The following is a 24083-nucleotide window of genomic DNA, read 5'->3' as shown; positions in this document are numbered from 1 at the left end:
GCAGGGGGGAGGATGCCGCTTTCTGCTATTTTGGAGAGCAGGGAGGAAGAGGAAGGGCTGCTGACAAAGACTGAAACTTGAAACATGACGATGGTGACAAAAAAATCTTCTCCCATTTGGGGAACCAAGTGTATTTGTTTCCTGATGTGATCAGGATAGCTCAAACTGAGAGAAGCACGTTTGTGTTATTGACTTGCAACATCTCAAGTTGGGTGGATTTTGGGGATGGAGCAAAGTCTACCAGTCTCCCTCCCTCCAGACCCACACAGGGGCTGGGAGACCCCTTCAGCCAAACACCTAAACCTTAAGCCTGAATCCTTTCCCTCTTTTCCCCCAGCAGCCCTTAGCTGTGCCACCATGCAGTGCTTGCTATCAGCACCAGCTGCCTGGTGGTAGCACCTCAGAACCCAGGCTGCACCAGGTTAAGCCAAGAAGGTGGCAGCTGGTGGCACCACATTTTCCTCCCCTCTAGCCCTGTTTGCTGTTGCTCATCCTGCTGCTCACCCTGATCTCCCTCGGGAGTTCTGCTTCCCTCTGCCCCTTCCCGCAGAAAGACTCTCTGACTCTCCTCCAGCTCTTCATCTGCAGAGAGCAAAGTTGTTCTTGAGATGAACAATAAGACAGTCAGTGCCCCAGGGAACCTGTGGTCAAGGCAAGGAGATGCCATGTCATTTGGTTTCTTCTTTATTTTCATATTGGCTTTTATAGCTGCAGATGGGCTCCAGCCACAAATCCAGCTCCCAGTGCCTTGGGTGGAGGCTGCTGATTCAGTCCCTCTCTATTTCTGGTGATGGGCTTATATATAATTTATTCCTATGTAGTTACAGATATAGCTGTGCAGAGCATGAGAATTTCAGTGGGGACGTGAAGGGTGGTTTATGAGTGAACCATCAGTGTGTGTGAGAGGAACAGCCGTAAACTGGTAACAAGGGCACAGTGCTGGGAGATGCTTCATGCCCTGTGAAGGGGTTCATCCAGGGAAGGCTGAGGCTCACCGCAGACATACCCACATCCTGACTGCAGTGTTCCTGCTCATAGAGCTGAGCTGGGGAGTGGAGCTGAAGGTCCATCAGCTTGGAGCTCAGGAGAGCTGAGGATGTATCTGCAGCTCTTCCTTGTGCTGTGCTCGGCTGCACTCCCACCAAGGCTGATAGTGAGTTTCCAACCCCATGCAGGGACCAAGCATGCAGAGAGATGTCCATCATTCATGGCTGGGGCATAGCTCCCATGGATGGGATGGAAAAGGGGCTGCAGGGTTCCAACCCCAATCTCCACAAATGATCTGGGATAGCTCTGATCTGCCTGAGCACTTAATCAATCCTATTTTGTACACGATGCAGAGTGTAGCCTGGGCAGAGGTTACCATACCATGACTCTGCTCCTCACACCCTCTGCTTTCCCTCCTTCTCCTTCTGATCCAACTGCTGGGAGAAATCCCTTTTTATTTTCTTTTTTTTTTCTTTTCTCTCTTTTCTGGAGTTTTTAACCAAACTCCAAAACATCTGGAACAGCTCATGGAGCTGGAAGAGGATTGTAGCGCTGAGAGTGGAAATAGGGTCATGGAAACGGAGGCACCCCATTGGATTAATGCTCGAGAGCAACACTTGGGAAGGCTTGAGGTCAAAACCTCACCCCCTCCCTCATAAAGGAAAAGAGTTGGAAAAATCCTGGTGAGTCCCTGGGAGATGTTTGTCCACACCACAAAACCACTGCCTGCCTCCAGGTCCTGCTCATGGGGTCTGTGCCTGGGGGATGTTTCTGGACCCATTGTGCCCAGCGCCCATTGGTACCTATTGTCTTTGTGCATGGATGTGGCACTCTGCTGTTTAGGTCTCCCAGCTCCAACATTTTCTCCTATGTGGCAAACTGACAGGAGGTCGAGAAAGAAGTCAGTATTTTGAAAAGGGCAATAGGGCCCCTGGGGTTATTTAGAGCCTGCCAGCTTGACATCCATCAAGGCTGACATACTGAGAGAGCTTTTACAGAAAGCAATGTGAAGTTAATTAAAGGAGGGGTGTGACTGATGCCAGTCCCAGCAGATGATGAAAATAGATCTCTGCTAAATTCTTCGTTTCTGCAGGGCTAGGATTTGGGCTGATAAAGATGATACTGTCAGTGCAACAGGCCTGGCTGTGTGGTTTGATTTGGTGCCTGGCTGTGGTACAAATGGAGCCAGAGTGGAGCCTACCACTTACATTGATACACAGATTGATAAACACCGGTGATGTAAAACCACGATGGCATGCTGATGGCAGGTCAAACATGGGTGCCTGTGGGCTACAAAATGCTGCTGCCAGGAGGAAATGTGGTCACACAGCTGCTTTTCCAGCAGGGCTGCACAGAAACTGGCTCTTGAGCCTCCCCAGCTTTACCTGTTCGGTGGAAAAAAATGAAACCCTTTGGATAATATTTGTAAATGGCTGTTAGAGGGTAAGCCAGCTTGGTGCAAGCCAAAAAGTGCTTTTTTTTTTTTTTTTTTTTTTTAAGTACAACCACAGATATTTCTAGGAATGAAAAGGGAAGATATGTTTATAGAATGGGACAACCTTGGAAAGAATCTGAAAACGTGAAAGCCATGGCAGAACTTTTGGCCTAATTTTAGTGGGACAACCCCTAAAAACGTCTCCATGTTCCCCTAAAGGGAAGCCAGGTTCCTGGAGTGCCCATGTGTGTGGCTGCAAAGCACTGCAGCAACTCCAAGCTCATCTGTGGTCTTTGCTGTGGCAGTGTGAAGTGGTGTCCCTGCTCCAGTGTCCCCTGGCCAAGCAGGAGGGTGGTATAAAGAGAAAGTCCAGGAAAAGAGCCTCAGAAATGATTAAGGGACTGGAAATGTTGCTGGTGCAGATAGAGTGCTGTACTCAGTTTATTTAATGTGGAAGAGTTTGGGCTGATGGGTCGTGGCATCCCTAAAGGTCAGGTTGGTGACAGGGGAGAGTTTCCCAGCTGACAGCCACCAGCAGGGTAGATTGAAAGGACGGACACTGAAAGAGCACGGCTTTGGGACGCTTGGTTCATCTGATGGATTCAAATGGAAACCTGGCCACCCTGCTCCTCTGCTGTGAAACCTTACACTCTGCAGGGCACTGCCACCTGCCAGCCTACAGCGGGACGGGACTGGAGCCCCGCTGATGGCCTCAGGCTTTTCCCATCCAGGCGAGAAAACAAGCTGTGAAAAAAAGTAAACATGTCACTGAAGTATTTTCCCTTGCAGATGGGTTGATTTTTTCTGGGCTCTGAGAAAGGACACGAGGAAGCTGCCGGCACACGGAGTGCACCAGCCCTGACTTTTCAAATGTTTGAATGAGGTTTACTGTTGCAGTACATGCTATTCCACAACAAACTAAAAAATAATGGTAAAAAATCAGTGTCACTGGGCTCTAACAGATGTGATATCCGCATGTTTCCTGGTGTCTCGCTCAGCTCTGAGCCCTAGCAGCCACCTTCAGCACCATTGCTGAGCCAGGCTGTTCCTGGGCCAAATCCCTGCAGATTTGGTCATATCCAAGTCCATTTGTGTGACCTGAATCACACTTCACAGATGCCTGTGTGATTCCACCATAGAAATATGGGTGCCATTCACTGTGCCCCTTGCTTAGCCCATGGCCGGGCCATTGTTTATGTAGGGCCTCCTCAATGTGCCTTTGTTATTGTGCTCTCTCACATTTCCTGCATTTGAACCCCTTATCACAGCCTTGCCCCGGGAATATGTGCACAGGAGGGTGCGTTTTATGGGCTGATAAGCTTCTATTGCTGGCAGCCTTATTGATAGGATGTCTGGAATCAAGAGGTGGGGATCCTGCACTTGGGTGGGGGCAGGAGGGTCGGGCAGCTCTGTGCCCACTTACCCCTGGGATGGATCCCCATCTTTCTCCCTTCACCTTTTTTTTTTTTAAGCATTATTTTAGAAATAGGAGGTGGCCAAGAAGGTCTTTGCCAGGTGCTCAATCCCTCTGCACTTTTGCTCGGAGCCTTTTTGTGTGTGTGAGCGTACAAGTGACGAACAACGATTGAAGAGCTTTATTAGACCCATGACTAAGCTATAATAGGAAAAACCTGCATCCTTCCTGCCAGCTCCTGGTGTAAGGACAGCAGATCCCAGTGAGCACCCTGCCCATGCTCTCTGCTCTCACAGCCACATTTGAGGGGTTTCTGTTCTCCTTTATCCCCAGATTGCCTGAGGTCAGGCTGGATGGGGCTCTGAGCACTGTTGGAGTTGTGGGTATCCCTGTTCATGGGACCAGATTGCCTTTAAGGGTCCTTTCCAACTCAAATGAGTCTATGATTCTATGATTCTAACATGTTTGCCTAAAATGCAGAGACAGAAAAACCTCTCCAGAGGAAATTCCCCCAGGTGTTGGCTGGCCATGGCTGTGCTGACCCAATTCCCTGGGATGTCTGGCTGTCCCAGATCTGACAATCCTGATGATTCCCAGTGTTTTGGGAACTCAAACTTCAGCCTCCTCCAGCAGCTGGCATTTCTGCACGCACTTGTGTACGTGCAAGGTTATATCATAACAACTTTTTAAGCTACGAGGCTTTTGAAGTGATAGCCAAGGTTTGTTTTTACATGTGTATCGAGCCAAGCCCCTTGTTGGGGTGTTTACAAGATGCTCTTCTGTTTGCGGAGGCTCGCTTCACCTTCTGAAGCAGGGAGCATCTCAGCGCTCAGCAGGGTTGGCATGAAGATGAGCTCAAGCCAGTGTCAGGAGGGAAGGCAAATGACAGCAGCCTTGGAGGGCTTCCTGCTTTCTGCTCAGCTGTGGCCCATGGTGGGACAACCAAGGAGATGTGGAGTAGAGGCAGACCAGGCAGACGTTCTATAGAAGAAACAGGGAAAACTTTAGAATCATGGAGCCACTCATGCCTTTCTTCACCCCTCTATCCACACTGTCAGGTGGGGGGACTCACAGTATCCCCAGGAACAGTAGGTTTGCCATGGGTTCCCTGCATTTCTAGGCTCATTTAGGGGTTTCGGAATTCCAGTGAGACCTCCAGCAGTGATTCCATCAGGGGCTCATAAGGTGGCTCATCCCACGTTCACTGCTGAGTTTGTGCAGGGCAGCATCTTACAGACACCCCATTGGCTGCTCATTTCCCCACACCCCACATTTCCCCACATCATCCCATATTTATTTGATGTAAATATCCCAGCTGAAAGGCCGAGGCTGGGCAAGCAGCAATGGGAACAACCATCACCCACAAGGACTGGACAGCACATCCCAGCCCCATGTGGGATGGAAGCCGAGTGGTTACACTCAGCCCCTTCTGCACTGCTGTTCCAGTCACAGCTTGCATGGGCTTCCTTGCAGACATCTGGCAGCTGGGCTGTGCAGGCAGCAGGAATGTAACGAGCTGTGCAGATGAGAGGTGCTGCGCTCAGGTTGCAGCCCGTGGGGCAGGGAGGCAGTGTTTTGTTTATAAACACAGGCGGGATGATTAAGATAAGAAGGGGATGGTAATTAAATTAAATTAAGGCTCTGGAAGTCGTTAGATGAGCCTGAAAGCATTGCCAGTAGCTTTAATTCCTATCTCTGCAAAACAGGGGCTCTCTGTGGAGGAGCAGCAGAGGGTGACGGGGGACCATGGGGCTCTTCCATCAGCTCACTAGAGACGCAGTTATACCCCAGTAGGGGGATGTGAGAGAGATGGGTGAAAGTAAAGCAGGAGAAAATTGTGAGAGGCAGGAAAAGGTGTGCAGCCTCTTCTCCTCCCTGTGGCAGAGCTCCAACGTGGAGCCAAGGCACAGGAGGACAGAGGAGCTGAATTCCAGCGGGATGCAGCACACAGCGGGACACCCACATGTGTGCAGGCTGGGGCAACAAATCTGGGTTAAAACGGGTTAGGAAGAAAGTTTTGGATGTGTTCAGATCTTCCTATCAGAGACTGCAGCTCTATCTGTGCCAGCTCAGAGCAAAGGATGCAGCAACACCCAGAGCCAACAAGTCTGCCTGCAGGGCATGGCATGGCATGGCACAGCGTGGCACGCCTGGCTGTGCACCTGGGACAGCACTCCTCTCCTGGGGCTGTTTTGTGCACACTGGCACAGGGTGCCCAGAGAGAGGGTGGATGCCCCCCTGCCTGGAGATAACCATGGTCAGGCTGGATGGAGCTCTGGCACCTGATGAAGCTGTGGGTGTCCCTGTTCATTGCAGAGGAATAGGACCAGACGGCCTTTAAGGGTCCTTTCCAACTCGATTCTATGATTCTATTTACATGTATATATAAAGTTCCTATCACCATATTGAGGAGACAATACCAACAAACTGTAATCATGGCCTGGATGGATCACCTGACCACAATAAAGCATCCCTTGTCTGGATCCTTGGAGAGGGGGAGAGACCCTTTCCTTTGGGAGAGGTCTTACAGAGATACTGTGAGCAGGTAAATGGGGACTGCACCTTTCTAAGGATGGTCCCCAAGGGGAAGCCAACCCCTTGTGCACCAGTTGGTGTGCTGGGGGGTGTTATGGGGGCTTTCCTCCCATTGATCTCCCCAATTAGTCTCCCATTCCCTTATTCTCCTCTTCAAAGCACTCAGCATCATTAATCTCTCTGGGGTATTAATGCTGGGCTGAGCTACCTCCCCCCCCCAGCTCCCAGCACACACTAACAGCTATTGGCTGTGCTGTCACGGCTGTTAAGGCTACAAAAGCTGCAGTAATGTGAGCTTCTGGGGCTGTTGTCCAGAGAGGCCCAGGCACTCGGGGCCCTTTTGAAGGCAGGAATTTGGTTGAGCGTGACCAAGTTTGTCCTGGTGATGGTCCTGCTCCCTGCAAGGTCAGGGACATGTGGCCAGGGATGAGCAGGGGACACTTATGCACAAAGGAACTTAAGCCAACATAGGCCAATAAAATTGGCAATTGTAGTTATTCCAACCCATTACAATCGCTCTCTCTTTGGAGACTATTCTGTACAATGCAGGAGAGGTCTCATGCTGTGGCTGTCATGAGCAAATCGAAAGGGGACAGCACACACAGGGGATCAGAATAGCATCCCTGTGCATTACATACCAGGACCTGGGGTCTGCTCTGGTCACCTATGGGAGATGGCTAATGGCAGGACATGATGCAAGAGGTGCTGGCAGGGCCCCAGTTTCCAGAGCCCTCTTCCCTTGTCCCAAGCCCATGTTTCTGCCCCTGATGCCAGGTTGGGTCACGTGTCCTGTCGGGAAGGAGCCCAGCTGTTGCTGTGAGCACTGCCTGCTGGCAACGCTCCAGCCTGGATTTCAAAGCGCCGACGTCTCTCTCCTGAGATCAGAGGTGGCTCGGTGGGATTGGGGCAGCTTTGTAATTTGAAACAGTGGGGTTAGCCGGGAATGTGCCGCTGGTCCTAGCCATACAAGGGAAGAGGATCCCACTATGTCTATGGCCCTGCATTCCCATCCTGCCCCTGCTCGGCACAGCACAAGGAGCCCCCAGCACCCATAAGGAGCACTGGTACCCAGAGGTGCCTCCAGCACCCACCGCTCCATGGGGACAGTGGCCAGAGATGCAGCAGCACATGGGCATGGGGCTGAGATTGGGGTTGGGGGTTGGATTTCTCTCCCTCTTGTTTTCCACCATAGACTGAAACTCTATGCCGGGGGCAGCCAATGTTCAGGGGAATTTGCGACAGCAGATGGTGGGGAAGAGAAAAGGACGAAGCTCTGCCTGCAGGCATGGGAACAAAACACCTCAGAAGGGAGTGAGGATTGAGCAGCCACCGGTGACCAGCCTGCCATGCTCTTACTGTCACAAATGCACAGAGCTGTTCTGCATTCCCTGCGTGCACACACAAGCAAGCAGCAGCCCTGCTCCAGATGCATTTTTCCTCTTTTTCTTCTCTCTCTTCCCTCCCCGAAACAAAGATGTTTCCCCAGATGCGCTGGTCGCCATCCAACGGATCCTTTTGTCTTGTCTCTTTTCATTGTTTTCTTTTTCTTTGTATGTGTTTGCTGTCCTTCCAGGCTCAGCATTCTCTGTCTCATTGTGATGGAGGAGCTGACGGTGCCAAACCCCTCTTGGGGGTGACACAGTGGGAACCTGCCTATAGCAAAGGTGCTGAAAGCTGAATGGATGGCTGTAGGGCTGCTCATGAGTGACAGCAGCTCCCTTGTGCCAGGGAAGGGCCCCAGAGGGAATGTCCCTGCTGTGATGTCCCTTCTGGTCTGCTTGACCATGGCTCAGAAATGGTTGTGTACCCGAGTCCTGATGGTCCCAGTGACCCTATGAAAGAGCCCCTGAGTGCTCAGATGTGGACCCATCTCCTCCAGCTGCCTTGAGCTGATCTAGGAAAAGCAACCCGCTCTCCCTCTAGGCCTGCCCTCACTTAACTCTGCAAGAGGAAATTTCTCCCGAGTTCCATGGATTGCACGACATTTTTGATGAGAGGGAGATACGGAAAGCAAACCTGACCTTTTCAACCAGAGAGTGGCTGCTTCCCCACAAATCTGTGTCACAAAAAAATGCTGGGTTTTATTTTCTTCCCAATGCTGCACTGAAAACAAACAACCAAACCTCAGGCTTTGCTACAAAGCACAATTGTCTCTCCAGCCCAACTCTTATACATTTCTATCCGGTCTTGCCTCCTCGTGCTGCTCCCCTCCCCTCCACAGGCTCGGGCAGTGTGGTGGGATCAGCCTGGGAAGCTGCACTGTTCCCACCAAACACCTTGGCTAGCTGTGGAGTCCTTTTATTGCCGGGATGTCATTCACACTGTGCTTGTTTAACACACATACCAGCTGCCTCTTTTCATGCTACTGCTCTGAGAACGGAGATTCACAAGGACTGAGCTCATCTGAAGTTCACAGGAAGATGGGCTTGGATGGGGACGTGGGATGTAAATCCCCTTGAACACTGCATATATTTGCATCTGCATCTGAATTTGCATCCTCTTTCTCATCGCAGGATTCCCCCATCGCGGTGCATTGGAGAAACGCAATGCATCATTCATGGGTTGAGCATGGGATTTTTTCTCACTGCTGTTGACTGGTTTACTTTGCACTGATTTCTAGGGTCTTACAATGACCAGACAAGGACTTCTTCAGTGAAACAAAGTGACTGCTCCTGGGCTGAACCTGCAGGACCCAGAGTATCTCCATCTCCTCGAGCAGCCCCAACATGGCACAGGCATGGAACAAGCCCCTCCTCAGCCACTGTGACTGTTTTCCCACTTTAGGACATAACAGAAGATCCTTTCAACAACATTTCCTTTGAAAAATAATCCATCTAACTCTGTTTTTGGAAAATGCTCCATGCTCTGCACAGGAAGAAGTTAATTACTGTCCAGGGGGTGAGGGCGTGTGTTCTCAAATGTTTTAAATGTTTAATTTTCTTGAAAGAAAAACCATTTCTGATCTCTGTTGGATCCTCTCCCTGTTTATACAGAGGGTTTCTATTAGCAGGGCCAACACTACATCCCTGACTGCCACGTCCGTGTCCTTTCCTTCTTCCCTCAAAACAGGAACCCCTCCCGAGGGGTGTGTGTCCCACCTCTCCCTTCACCTCTCTGGGGACCAGTAACAGCCTGCTCCCTCCCCCATCCAGATCATAAACTGGGGGAAACTCGCTCTGGCCATTGCAACTTTTCTTCTGCCTATTTCCCAGGAAGATGCAAAGTCAGAGGTGTCTACAGGTATTTCAAAGGAGGCTTCCAGGCAGAGACAGGGACATCCCACAGACATCCCTATCTCTAACAGGAGAGCAGTAAAGACGTCAATTAGTTTGCTTTGTCCCAGCCTCCTCTGATGGAAATTGAAGGTCTCTCCTCTGTTCTATTTGCACCATGCAAAGGGACAAGCTCCCAGACCCATCTAAGGAGTTCCAGTTAGTGACCTCAGTCTCTTGGGGGGTGTTATGGGATGCTGAGCATCCCTGGCATGGTCTTTGGTGGGACATCCTCAAGTACCCCACACAGTGTTGTGGAGGAATTGCTTTGCATTTATTATTGCTGCTTTTCTCAGCTGGTGCTGTTATCAGGACATTGTTGGAGTTGGTAATTTAGTGCTGATAAGAGGATAATGAGAATGACTGTCAGCACCTGTAGTAGCCACCTGATTTTTATCTTGTTATGGTCAGGAAGAAACAAGGTGGCAGATGGGGGAGGGGAAATAGTACTCAGAGGGTTTGCTAGCTGTACATATTTCCTGTGCTAGAGGCTGAGGTGGATAAGTGGTGATGTGCAAGCCTCCTGATTTAGAGGCTGTTCCCCGAGGAGCTTGGGCCACCGTTGTCTTGGGATTCTCCCTGACATCTGTGAGGGCAGCATCTCAAGGTTTGACAGTGTTATTTTGGAGTGGGTGATGGTCTTGGGATCCTATTCACTGCTAGGGCCTCTGGCACAGGATGGGGCTGGAGCAGAGGGGGCTGTGGGGAGGGTTAGGGGTAACAAGGGAAGCTTTGAAAGCTCTGCAGGATGGTTTCTTGGCTGTGACTCCTGAGGTGTCCCCCAAACTCTCTCAGCCTTAATTTCCTGTGAGCTGGTTTGTCTAGAGCAAGTTCCTCTGCTATCTCAACCCAAGGCTCCTGTGCTTGAAAGTGCCCTCCTTGTCTTCATGGCTGAAACCCATAGATTCAGCTGAGGAGCAGGCTCGGAACAAGCCTCTGTGCTGCTGATCTCCACCACCAGCCATATTTTGGGCCAAGAACACTCATTTTTTGCTCAAGGTGAGCCAAGATCCATTCACAGTGTGCGAAACCAACCGGTGTATTCCTACTGGTTGAGTGCATGTGGATGTACTCCATGAGGAAGGTGGTTTCAGAGCAGCAGTGTGGAGGGAAGAAAGAAAATGGGGAAGACAGGAGGGAGTGGGCACCAAAAGCACTGCAGCCTGAGGAGAAGCTGTGGGACATCTGTCAGACATGCCCTCACCAGGTCAGGGCTCCCGCAGCTTTATTTTGACTGTGGGGGTGGCAGTGATGTTTGCAGGAGGCTGTCAGGGGATGGCGTGGCTGGAGGAGCACCAGAATGACTTTATTTCAGAACTATGTCCCCGTGGAGCATACAGTGCCCTTCGGCCGAGCTGCCGGGACCCGCTCTGCTGGCGATAGCGCTCACTCCGTCTCTTATCACTCCACTGGGAAAAGAGCTGGCGGGGAAGGCAGCCAAGTCCATGTGTGCTGTCGCTGCCTTTGTCCCTTCAGCATGTTTGAGCCAAGGGTTGGCTTCTTTCCTCCTTCCTTTTTCTTTCTTTCTTTTCTTCTCCTTTACCATGCATGCTTTTTCTGATCAATATTGTGTGGAGGTGATAACGTGATGTCAGGGAGCAGGATGGGGTGCAGTGTCTGGCAACAGCATCCAGCCCTGGGGCCAGCTGTGTGCCAGGCAGGAAAGGGTGACCCCAGCACCAGGAGGGGAGGAAAGGGATGGGAACAGGAAGGGCAGAGTAGCACCCAGAGAGACCCCCATGTGGCAGGGTGAGCACCCAGCTCCCTGGGCAGGTTGTGCCCTCTGTGGTCCCGGAGAGCTGAAAGCATGAAGTGCTGCTGAACCTGGCCCAGAATAAACAGCCTCGTGCTGCCATCCCTCCCAAGCAAACAGCCAGCCTGTTTTCCAGGCGGACGGGGAAGCGGTGGAGCCCTTTTTCCTTTGGCCATGTTCCAGCGGAGCAGAGCAGCAGCATTAACTCACTCAGCACGGGGTGGGATGGAGCAGTGCAGCCTGGGGGCTATTCCTGGGTATGGGGCTTCTTCTGTGAGGTGTGTTGCGGAGCAGCAGGGTACGGCATGGCAATGGGGTTTGCTGCTTTTACTGTGCTGGTGGCAGGTCTTCTTGTGTGGTGTGGGTTAGGGTCCTGCTGCCCTCACAGAGGATGGAAGAATTGAGCGCCGATTTGAGCTTTACATCCTCCCCTTACTCCCCCCACACTGGGACAAGGTATCATCACAAAACCACAGGGTGAAGAACAGTAAAGAGCAACCCGCACCTTTGGCTTGACCAGTCAAGGACTTGACCAGTATCTCTCCCCTTAAGGAAGTCACTCAAAGAGCCATCAGCAGAACAGAGCCGGGTGCAGGCATGTGAGCCAGTTGGATACAGACCCCTGGGAGCTCACGATGGGATGGTTCCCTGCAGGATGAGTAGCTTAGCATAAATATTTAGTAGCACCAGTAAATATTTAACTTCTACAACATGAGCGAGGATGGAAAAAACAGACCCTGCCAGGCAACCTCTCAAAGCCCCTGGGTGAGATGCTTTGGAGCTCTCTTCCCAAATCTCAGCCGGGCATTTAGGCAGGGCCTGGTTTTCATTAGATGTATGTGCAGAGCTTAACATAAGGAGGCTGTGATCTGAAGTCAGCTCACAATAAAAATAGCATGCCCTTTGCATGAGTCAAAAAAGCACCCGCTCCCAATTAAAAGGGAACGTCAGCCATCTGAAGCTTATGTCGGCACTTCAGCTGGCTTGTGCTTGGCATTAAAATAATCTCCTTGGGCATTTTGAACTCAAGAGGTTTGGGGAAGTTTTTTAGAGTATGGGCATTAACTGTTCAGCAGAGGAAATTCTGTTCCTGTTTGCTACGGAGCATGCTTAGTGCTGACATCAGCCTTAGTGCAGGGATTCTGTCCTTCCGGCTGTGGTCAGCACATGGTGCAGTAAAGTCGAGGCAAAAGTGGAGCTGAAACTGGAGTGGGGGCCCTGCACACCCATGTGCTGACACCTCACTAAACTCATGAACCTTAGCATTTGGTTGCAAGCATAACTTCCTCTCTTTTTAGATAAACAGCCACTTGCCAAGGGGATGTCCCACATGGGTAAGATGCTGGAGAAGCCCTCATCCCACATGCCCTGCTTTGTTGATGTGGTGTTTTGGGATCACAGGAGATCCTGGAGCTTTGTCCCTGCCTGGTTCTGCTGAGGAGCCAGTTGTGCACAGCAGGACCTCGACCTGCTGCCATGTGGTTGGATGCACCCGCACTAATAATAGTCTGGTAAATATTTGCATGTGGGCCACTTTTAGCACTCAGGCTCCTAGAGGCAGCCACATCTCTGAGGTTTTTAATAGAAAGCAAGCAGGGCCATGAAGTCGGAGGAAGGAAAGGTGTCAGAAAACACTGAGTCAATGGACCAGGGAGTGGAGGGTCTTGGGCATGAAGAGCTGTGTGGTTGATCCCAGGCAATGGCTCTGTGTGGTTGACCCCAGGCAATGGTGTGGGCTGGGCACAGGGAAACTCTGGCTCATGGGAGCGGGAAGCCTGGCAGGTCAATGGGGTGAAACCACTCAGACTCATCCTTCCCGAGACACCAGGCCCCGTGCAGGTTCTCTGAAATGCGGTTTCCTGATGCAGCTGTTTGATAAATATTTATCTCTGGTCTATTGCGAAGCAATTAGGACAGCCTCAGAAGTGGCTTTGCACAAGAGCCTCCACCAAAATAAGACTTATTTGGATAACAAACGGTATCCATCTATTTTTCCGCTCGTGAGGACTCTCCTGAAAGCTTGTGTGGAAGCAGCCGTTTCCCAAACTTCAGGTAGATATCTGGTGCTACTCAAAGGCTGAAACCCGACAACTCTGTTCTCACTCATCTTGTACTGGTTTTATTCCACTGTCTGCCCCTTGAAGCTCGCACTAATATAAGGAAGAGTTAAATGGGCTTTTAGCAGGCCACTGGCTGCAATCTGTGAGGCCAGACAAGGAGCATCCCTGTGTTTCTAGAGATGGGGATCTTCTGGTACTGGCTGTAGCTGCCCAAGGGCAGGAATGAGGCTGAGAGGACTTGGTTCTCACCAATGAAGATAGGCACTCTCGTTCCAGAGTGAGGACTGGGGCTCTTGTGGCAAGTGCTTGGTCATGGGGAAGGCAGAAGAAACATTTAATCTTGAATTCAGGCTGTGAGCTCCTCAGAAAGCTGGGCTTTAACTTCCTGCTTTCAGAACAACTTTGCTGAGGACAAAGCACTGGGGCCGTTCCTAGGCTGTGAACCTGCACTGGACAGCATGGATGCAGGTGGGTTGTGCCAGCCACTGTGTGGTGGGCTCAGGATCAAGCCCCAGTTTCTGCTTATATCTGTGGGGATCCTGGTCCCAGCCAGCCCCATTAGGTGCCACTGTGACATGCTTGATGCCTTGCATCCTTGTGTAAGGCAGCCAGCCCTGATTTCCATCTCTGAAGGAGGCATGGAGGGACCCAAGGTCTTGCACATCCTTTGGGGAGATTGTGAGGGAGCTGTGCAGAAGGAGCTCTTCTTATGGACTTGCAGCAGCAACCAAGCAAATCCTCCACACGTTGTGGCTGGAAGAATAACCATGGCCTGTCCCCAGGTGACCAGGGGAAAGAAGAGGTCTCTGTTGGAGCTGCTCACAGCCCCTGCACTCTTCTCTCGCGTTCCTTTCCCCCTCCAGTTGGGTGCTGGACACAAACCTCCAGCACACAGGCCCATCCCACCCTTCCCAGCACCGTGGCCATCTGCTCTCACAACCCCAGCCCTGCTTTTTTGTGCCACTTCATCCCCAAGCATCTCCTTAACGCCTCGCTCCCTCCTCCTCACCAGGAAACATGAGAGGTGGGGAAGGGAAAGGTTTCCCCAGCTCTGCACAGAAATGTTCGAATGTGTCAAAAGACAAAGCCTGTCCCCTTTGCAACACACCAGCTGCTGCTGCCACAAAAGCGGGCAGAGGAGGAGGAGGGGGTGGGTGGGAGCGTGGGGGGCACTTTGTGACCCGAAAGGAAAAACCTTGAGAAAGGAACAGAATAAATATCCCCTCCTTCCGCCCTCTCTTAACAAGAGGGGACAGAATCAAACACTTTTGTTAAGTGAGGGGCTGTTCCCCACACCAGTTAACACGGCTCCTGAGCCCTGTCCTGGTGTCGGACTTTAACTCACTCTGTGTCGTGTCTTTCTCTTCACGGGCAGAAAATTCAATTAGTCTCGAGCAAATGCCTTCCTAAAGGACACAGAAAACGAAAATAAAGAGGAGAAATCTGCTTTCATCCTGTACAGAAAGAGGCTTTTGGGGGGAAATACAGATTAGGGAGATAAAGAGGCAAGTTTAGAGCTTTCAGAAGGGGGTTTTTCTCTCTTTGGTCTCTTTTTTTTTCCTTTTTTTTTTTTTTTCTTTTTCTTTTCCTTTCTTCTTTTCTATCCCTTTTCTTTTTCTCTCTCTCTCTTTTTTTTTTCTTGTGTTCTCTTTCATTTTGCTTTCTCCTTCTCCTTTCTCCACTACTCTCTCACCCTTCTCTCTTATTATGTTTCTCTTGCATTCACCTGATGACCAGAGCCTGCCCCCAGACCACTAAATGGACCACCTCCCTCCACACGCAGTGCTGTCAGGATGTTTGTCTTGCTGTAAGCCACCAAACTGGCCCCATTTTTCGCTTGTCTCTACAGCTCCTTCCTGCAGGTACAAATACACCCAACTTCTAGCAGCTCCATAGCCAAGGCTGGAGGCTGAGGGTGAAGCCTGCTATCCTTCATGGAGAAGGAAACCAGGAAAATGGGGGAATTGTGAGGGAGATGATGCTGGGAATACCTCCACGCTGGGACACCCAACTGGTTGGGATTTCCTTTGGAGCCTTAGCAGTGGGTGGCCACCAGCAGCCAGACAAGATGCTACTGATGGCTCAGCAATGAAAGCCACCTCCTCTCATGCCCAGGGCTGGGCACCACACCAGGAGGACACAGAAGGGCACAGTGCCTCCTCCTCAGGGCTTATCAGCACTGGTGAGAGGGGAGCACTTCCTGGCGCGGGCGCTTCCTGCCTCTTGATTGCAGATGCTGGGCTCTGATCACTGCTTCCTCCCCTGTTGCTCACCCACCGCTGGGGCTCAGGGCTCCATGGCTTGGTTGGCACTGTCCCTTGCTCCAAATTCAACCTCCCACAAATGGTTTTCCCCATGTTGTTTACTTCCTCCTCTTCCAACAAGTTCGTGTGCCGGGCTGGCTCTCAGCTGCCAACGCTCTGCAGTGAGGGCTGGTGCCTGCTCGTGCTGCCTGTCAGAGATAAGAACTAATCTCTGGTTTATGGTCGCAAACACGGCGCGCAGATCTGAGCCTCCGCACGGAAATCAGGACTGCACAAACATAGGCAGCAAAGGGAGGGGGCTGGCAGCACATCCCTTTTCTCAACGCTTGTTGTTCTCTTGCAGAGCACCAGGCTTTGTCATTAAAGAGGTATAGCTCCAGAAAGCCTTGGGTAGGGGCAGCAAATACATGGTAGGGTAGAAGGCTTTGTTTTTAGACTCATCAGAAGGTATGCGTGGGGTTTCTCCATGAATGAATCCTTCTCAAAACTGTGAGGGGCAGAAGGGAAGCACTCTTCCGAAATGATAACCTGATTGCACACTAAGGTAATCCCAAATGTCCCGTGCTGGAGACTTAAGGTGTTTATGGTGTCTCACAAGGCTGGTCTAAGAGGGAAAAGATTCCACAAACAGCATAGGTATTGCCTGGAAGGGAGGAAATCTGATTGCCCTTCCTTGTGCTGACAGCCATCTCTTTAGGTGCACCCAGCAGCTGGCAAGAGATTGGTTTTTTGGCTTGTGGGCTTCTGTTCTGACCCTGTTCTCTTGCCACACATGCAACAGGGACACTTGGCTTGTTCTGCTGGCACTGATCAGACCACAGGGAATGCCAGACTGGACCATTTTCAGGTTGCTTCTGGCAATGAATGTGCTGGTGTGGGCTCCCAGCGTTTGCCAGTTTGGAGGAGGATGAGCCAAACCTCCAATGTGCCAAAGGACAGCGGCACATGGGACAGAGTGTGAAGCCAGGGCTGCCCAAAGGCAAAAAGATGGAAGAAGAGAAAAGAAGAGGGTGAGAGGAGTGGTGAGGGAGCTGTGCGAGGGCAGCACCTCAGCTCTCACAGCAGCTGCAGCACTGGTTAATCAGTCACCAGCTCATAGCCCTAAGCTCCTGCCAGTTTCTTTCATCTCACAGTCAAAGGGAAGGATGCTGGGCACCCTGCCTGCCTGCACCAGCCTCCGGGCCCCGCTGAGGTCTCAGGTCATGCATTGCTCAAGGCACAGATAGCCCCAGAAGAAGAGGTAGCAGACATTAGCTTGTGCTGTATCTCTGCTGTCCATCCACTGTGGCCTCCTTGGTCACTGCTCTGCGCTCTGACTCTCCTGACTCTGCCTTCCCTCCTTTTAATAGGACTATTGGCTGCTCTTAAACAGGGCTACCAAACTCCCAGAAAAAAATCCCACTCCTGTTCCTCTTGTGATCTGATGAGGTAAAGTAGAAAAAATGGTCGTAGGAAAGAAGAAAGGAGCTGGTTTGGAAGTGAATAGAGTCTGCTGGTCAGGCTGCCACCGAACAAACAAAGGCTTTCCAGCATGTAGCTGCATGTCTATGCAGGGAAATTAATTGGAACAGCTTTTCCAAATTAGCTGAATCTGATGATGATAAAAATAATAAAAACAAATAGTGGATTAAGTTAAATTAGGAAAAAGCAGCTTTATTCTGGAATAGGCGTGTCCGCATTCCAGCATATTTTACTGCACAATAGCAGCTCCGTGCAGCTCCTCTGTGCTGACAAGCCCCGACACCGACCCGTGCACACTCCCACTCCTGCTCGCCCCTCCTGCAGCCAGAGCCTCCAGCCTCCCTCCCCCGGTGCCCTTTGCCAGCACTTCTCCCAGCCCTGGCAGTCCCACAGCCTTTGGCTGCTCATCCCTACAAAAGCTGTCCCCAGCATACGTGTGACCCTGAGGTTCTCACTGCCTGTAGTGGCCTCTCTGCCAAACTCGGCGTCATTCCCACTTTTAAAACTCTGTTTGGGCTCTTCCCTTAGCAGGCAGCCTCTGCTGCTTCGCCTGTCACCCTGAAAGCTGCTCCTCTTTGGCACAAGCAGAGCGCCTGCCTTCAGACTGCCTCCCAAACGGCTGCGTGCACATGCAAAAATCCCTGATTTATTTTGGATGGGGAAAGATGAGAATTTGGCACGTGCAACCAACCACTGACCTCTCTGACCACACTGAGCTCACAGGGCCCGGCTGCTGGCTCCCATTTCATGCTATGGGCTCAGTGGGGTGAGCAGCAGTGGCTCCAGTGGCTGCACAGAACTGTGGCGGTGTACAGCAGATGAGGATCTTGCTATTTCTGCTAGAAGAAGGGCATAATTTTAATTATCTTGACATGTTTATCACTGTAAGCCCAGGCCCGTTATCTCCACGAGTCTGTTCTCAAACATGCAAAGCTGAGAGAACACGATTGCCTTTCATTAAAACCGTGCATGAGGTATTCCTGCAGCTGCACTGTGTGTCAAAGGATAAAAAATGTGTGGAGTGACTTTCCTCACATTGTTAGCTGAGAGTAGCTGCTGGGTGCTGCGAGCCAGTTCCTACACAATGGGGCTTCAGCTATTATGGCTTATTTATGGGTCTGCATGTGTTTGTCCTGTCAAACTGTCTTACAGAGAAGTCTCAAAGCCATTAAAAAACAGTTTGGTCGGTTTCCTTAAAACTTGCTTCATTGCACAGCCTGACATTGAAGAGCTGTTGCTTGGCTGTGCTCACTGTGCCCTGATCCATGTGCTGCTCTGTCCCTCTGCTCTGGCCCCTCTCAGCAGAGCTGGGACTTCTGGAGCTGGTTGTTATCTGCAAGAAGGGCAGTGTTGCTCTTGGAACACATAGAGTTTCATGGGTTCTCCATCATTACTCAAACCCAATCACTCCATCTGCCTGTCCAGCTCCTCCATGGTGAGGCCCTAACATCTCTTCTTCCTTCACTCTCTTTTCCACAAAGATTGCTAATAATTGATGTTCATAAAATCATAGAATGGCCTAGCTTGGAAGGGACCTTAAAGTTCATGCTGTGAGCTGTTTGCCTCCCACCAGCTCAGGCTGCCCTGGGCCCCATCCAACCTTGCCTTGGGCATCTCCTGGGATGTGGGTTTGCAACAGACTTGGAACATCAGCCTCATTGTCTGGTCAGTTATCTTAGACTGCCCTGAGCCCATGCCCAGCTGGCCTCATCCCTCTGGATTTCCTTCTCCCCACTTCACAGCTGGATAGCTTATATCAGACAGTAAATTCTTGGTGAATTACTAGTTGTATTTATTGTTTGCTACACCAAAGGGCTCAGGCATCCTAGGCATGGGGTCTTTGACCAACGTGCAGAAGGGATCTTCTCTCTCCCAGCAGTTTTTATGATCTCGGGACAAAACAGAAGATAACTGGTTCTCGTCACTGAGCCCCAGACCGCAGTGTCAGCCAGCCTAGAAATAGTCCCATCAGCAGCAGCAGGGCTAAAAATAAATCCAATGAGGTTTATTTTCAGACAGATTCTGCCAGAGTACTCTGTATCCATCTCCCTACCCCCCTGCTCCCATCCCACCAGTGTCCCCCTTCCCACTGTCCCTGGGGACCTGCAGGTTACAGCAGCAGATGGCAGCCACGGGGGCCTGGTGACCTGTCAAACCACCACCAGTCACTGTCTGAAAGCCCCCGCGAGCCCGGGCCCTGTGTTTGTTTGTGTAAGGCAGCACAAGGACTGGATGGGCTGGCAGCCTTCATCCTAGCGGCGCTTGGGCTTCCCAGCGGGATCATGTTGTTGGTCCCTGGGGCCAGAGTGTGCCTGCCCCAGGCTTGTCCTGCCTGAGAAATGGGCTTCACAGCTCTGCTGCATGCGTGGGTCAGCTGCAGGGCTGGGGATGGAGCTGGCTGTGGAGCGAAGCATTTTTCTCCTGGAGTCTTCATAATGCAGTATCATAGAATCATAGAATGGCCTGGGTTGAAAAGGATCACAAAGATCATCTAGTTTCAACCTCCCTGCTATGTGCAGGGTCGCCAACCACCAGATTAGGCTGCCCAGAGCCACATCCAGCCTGGCCTTGAATGCTTCCACGTATGGGACATCCACATGGGGATACGGGGATACAGGGCAGCGAAGATAATGTGAAGTCAAAGCAGAGCATTTCACATGTCAGGCTGTGAAGCAAACCAAGCTTTAGGGAAAAAGCAATAATGACCCATCTGGTCAAATAGCTCTGCTTTTTGTTGCTGGGAGAGCATCATGTGGAGGAGGCCCTGTCCTCTTTGTACCTTGTCTTGGTTGCTTGGTGAGCATGGTTATCTGACCCAGTCATACACTTGCCTCTGTGGGTCCATCTCCCTCTGGGAGGCAAATTGTGGAGTGGGAAGGGAGAGTGGCAGTGAGAAAGAGCTCACAGTCACAGTGAAGGTATAGGTCCATGAAAACACACTGCAAAGTATAATTACCAGGAGGTGGCTGTGGAATAGAATACAGTGAGTGGGCTATAAGATGAAGGAACAATGCAGCCAACAATTTGCAATTATTCCTACAACAATAATGGGAAACTAATCTCCTGGATCAGGGTGCAAATTTAATTCTACCCCTGGCTCCCCCTTCCCATCATTCAGCTGAGCACAATGGCACAGATGGAGCCCAGGATGCTCTTCCTTCCTGCGAGGAATGCCTGCCTGCTCTGGGTGCTGGAGTTCAGCTCCTGGGACAAATCCCCTTATCCCTGGACTGCAGGAGGGGGCTCCCTTGTGAGCTGCTGTCTCATGTGCCATCATGGCCATATAACAAGCTGAAGTGAGAGTAAGGCTCACTTCAGTCTCATAAGGCTCTTTAGTGCATGGTGGTACAGGGTACTGTAGGTAGCAGCGCTGCCAAAAAAAATATTTAAAGTTTACAGCAGGCAAAAAGCACAAAGTGTGTCCTGGCAAAGCTTGCTCAGCAAGGAGCTGGCAGTGCTGGATGAGCCCCAGGGCAGCACACAGCCTGCTCACATTGCCTGTCCTGGATATGGGAGCAAAGGGGCTGCCCTGTGGGTATCCCATCCGTAGTCAATGCAGAGTGTGCCACAACACGTGGGACAGCCTTGTGGAAGAAAAGCTTTTCCCATTGGAGCAGAATTGCTTTCATAGCTGCAGCCAGCATGTCCCCAGCCTTTCCGTCCATCGATTAATTGACTCCAGAATTTGAACGGCTTTCTTCTGGGGGAAGAAAAAAAAAAGAAAAAAAAAGAAGAAAAAAATAAAAGCAGAGAAGAATGAAGAATGCAATTTTTGCAACCTCCCCCCTCCTCCCCCCGCCTCCGCAGGGTACTGTGGGGCTGCAGCCCCGCTGCTCGCTTCCTCCCTGCTCGCCCCCGCAGGCACCGGTGCTGGCCCGGCTCCCGCACACAGATGTAGGCTTCCCTCAGGCCTCTGCACAGTGCTGGGAAAGTTCAAACCTGCCACGGTCCTTTCACAGCTCCCCCCGGCCGATGGAGCATCCCCCGCATCCCGCATCGTCCCCAGAGTGAGTGGGAAGCGCTTGTCCCCCGCTCCGATTTTGCTGGGTAGGAAGGACCCCGGGTAAATAAACAGCAGCTGGTGGTGAAGTGCAGCTTGATGGCTTTTTCCCATTCCTCGGATGGCTCTGTGATTGTGTCCAGGTGCGGGGAGCTGAGGCCAAAGGCTGAGCGCTGGGACGATTTGGCATCACTCTGCTTAAAGCCTTTGGCTGCGGCAGGATGACTCCAGGCTGACCCTGCGTACATACACTGAAAGGCAGCACCCTGTGGGGTGAGAGCATCGGGGCCTCGAGCCCATGCTGCATCTGCAGAAGCAGTTTTGGGGGAGCCCATGGACAGGTCCTGTCTGTGGTGCCCTCTCTTCCCAGTGGTGATCATTTGAAGCAGACCCAGGGGAAGATAGTCCCCACTGAATGTGGATCTGCTGGAGCCAGTGGTGACCCTTGGGCTCAGGGGAAAGTTGCTTTGAGACTGAAGAAGCCAAATGTAGTTTCACTTTGTGTTGTGTTTTCACTCATGTGCAGGTGGAAGGAGCTCAGGTCCCCCAGAGGTTCATGTCCCATTGCTGCACCATGGCTGCCCTCCTCTCTCAGCTCTGGTGTGAGCATTCCAACTTCCCCACCCTGGGACTTGAACCATCTCCCTCTCTGTGGCAGATCCTGACAACACCCAGTGTGTCCCCAAGCCCAGGGGACACTGTGCTGCCCGCACTTTGCTCCGGCCCCGGTGATGGCACGGCAATGAATCACGGTCTGGTGTTGACAGCATCCCTCTCCATACCACACCTGCCACGCTTTGGTTCGCCCTTCCCCTGAACAAGTTTTTCCCTTTCCCTTTGAGAGTGGTTCTTTTCAGCTGCCCATGAAAGGGCCCTGTTGCCGGTGATGGATTGCACCTGATTTCAATATCAATGAGGGCATGCTCTGCTCCTGCAGTCCTCAGCAGCTTGTTTAGTCCGGGTTTGTTAACAGGGTTGCCCTCCTCCTCCTTTCCCTTGCTTCCTCCTCTTTCTCTGCACCGAGGGCAAAAGCTGTAGCTGATTTCATCCTCAGGAAGAAGTTCTCCTGTTGTGGGCTGGACAGTGCAGGTGACGGGTGTGCGATGCTCAGGGACACTGACGTTGGGTTTATTGAGGACTGTAGGATGGGGAAAGGGTGGTGGGTGTGGGGTCTCCATGAGCAGCCTGAGGAGGTGGTGTTGCCATGGTTCCTGCTTACCCTCCACTGATTTGAGAAAAAAAAAAAAAAAAGAGAAGAAGAAAAGATGATCCTTTTTTCCCCCTAGTCTTTTATCTCCCCCTCTAAGACTGTTGCTTTCAGTCCTCTATCGAATACATCCATTGCTAAAGGAGCCAGAGGGTGCCATAAATCCAGGCAGCCAGAAGCAATGCCTCTTGCCCCCTCCTCATCCAACAGGCGCCTTTGTTCCCACTGCTGGTGATTTATGGCCCTCAAGTTGGGGCTGTTCCCTGGAGCACTGTCCCCCCTTGTCCCCAAGTGGTGGTGAAGGTACTGGAAAGAGGAGAAGGGGAAATCCCATGGAAGAAGTGAAGAGTTGGGATGGGGATTGTGCAGCCAGACCTGCTGCCCTATGGCCAGTGCCCAGCTCTCTGTCTCACTGCACCTGAAAGTCTGCCTCTGTGCTGGGGCATCATGCAGGAGGGTGAGTCACAGTCAGGGTTTTGTTCCTCCTCCTCACTCCCCTCCCCTGGATTTAGTTAAGCTTCGTGTCACGGATAAGAGGAAAAGGAAAACAGGGAGAGGGGAAGCGACGCAAACTGTAAAAACAGTGAAGGAATCCTCCAGCTCCCCGGGGAGCTCAGGAATGGGAATGAGGGCCTACATTTTCCAATGGGAAGCACCAAGGGAAAAATAAACTCTCCAGATGAGCCGGAGAGGTGAGTCCCTTCAGACGGGGTCAAGATGCCTGGAGCTGCCAGATGGCTCTTCTTCCTCGTCAGCCCCCAACTTTGTTCTTTGAGGCCTGGGTTTCTATGTTCTGTGTCTTTGGATATGTCCACGTCCTTCTGTGGAGGTGTCTGTGCTGTTCCCATGTACTGATGTAGCCCATAGGCTAGCATAGCAGCACAGCCATCCTGTGCCAGCTCTCACCAGGACCTGGGTGGTAAAATCTGATCCTGCTTGGGGCCATCCTTTTATTTCCTAGCTGGCAGCTGCTCACGCACACAGCACAGAGCAGCAGCATGGCTGATTGTGTTGCCTCAAAGCACCGCAGTGAAGATCTGTGATAGCAAGGGGTGTCATCAGGGCACCTGCTGTCACATCGCCTCAGGGTGCCTGTGCAAACAGCAGGGTGATCATCCCCAGCTGAGCTCTGTAGCTGAGTTGACCACTTCCCTCTGGCATGCATGATGGCTATGGGGATGTGGGATCAGGTCTTTGAGTTTGCTTATCTATCCTGCCCTTGTTTAACCGAGTCAAGCCTTATCACCTGAGCTTCTCCTTTCATTTGCAGCTCTTAGAAGCAGGCAGGTCCACACCACCAGGAGCAGAGCACCTGGATGACCACAACCTTTCTACGTTGGTGAAGCTCCATGGTGTGTGACGTATGTGAGGACTGAGGCACAGCACAAGGTCTCTGTTGTTCCTTGTAGCTCTCCTGGGGCAGTGCTTACAGGCAGTGAATTGAGGCAAAACTCCAACCAGGGGGAGAAGTAAATTGTAACCGTACAGGAGAACATTGTCCAGTGCAGCTGGCCCAGATGATGCATTGATGTCCTCACGAAGGCTAAATCTGGATGCGCAACCCTTCTCCAAGAGGATTCCTATTGCTGAGCTGAGCTCCTCGCCCCTCACTTCTGCTGAGATTTCTCTGTCAAGGCTGGGACTGAGCACACAGCTGGGCTGCTGCCAAGCTCCCATTTCGGAGGGCAGCTCGGA

At 51.6% G+C, this 24083-nt stretch overlaps 1 long non-coding RNA gene across 1 annotated transcript; it reads left to right on the top strand.

Annotated features, from left to right (window-relative positions):
- Positions 1-22102: 22102 nt before the first annotated feature.
- On the top strand, positions 22103-24083 carry LOC128078986 (uncharacterized). Its single transcript, XR_008205944.1, has 3 exons — positions 22103-22270; positions 22901-23080; positions 23659-24083. It is a non-coding gene; the product is annotated as an uncharacterized LOC128078986 (long non-coding RNA).

Source organism: Tympanuchus pallidicinctus, unplaced genomic scaffold (assembly GCF_026119805.1).
Source record: "Tympanuchus pallidicinctus isolate F22 unplaced genomic scaffold, pur_lepc_1.0 scaffold18, whole genome shotgun sequence".
NCBI lineage: Eukaryota > Metazoa > Chordata > Aves > Galliformes > Phasianidae > Tympanuchus > Tympanuchus pallidicinctus.
The sequence above is the reverse complement of the archived record's forward strand: the minus strand, read 5'-3'. Positions and strand labels throughout refer to the sequence as shown.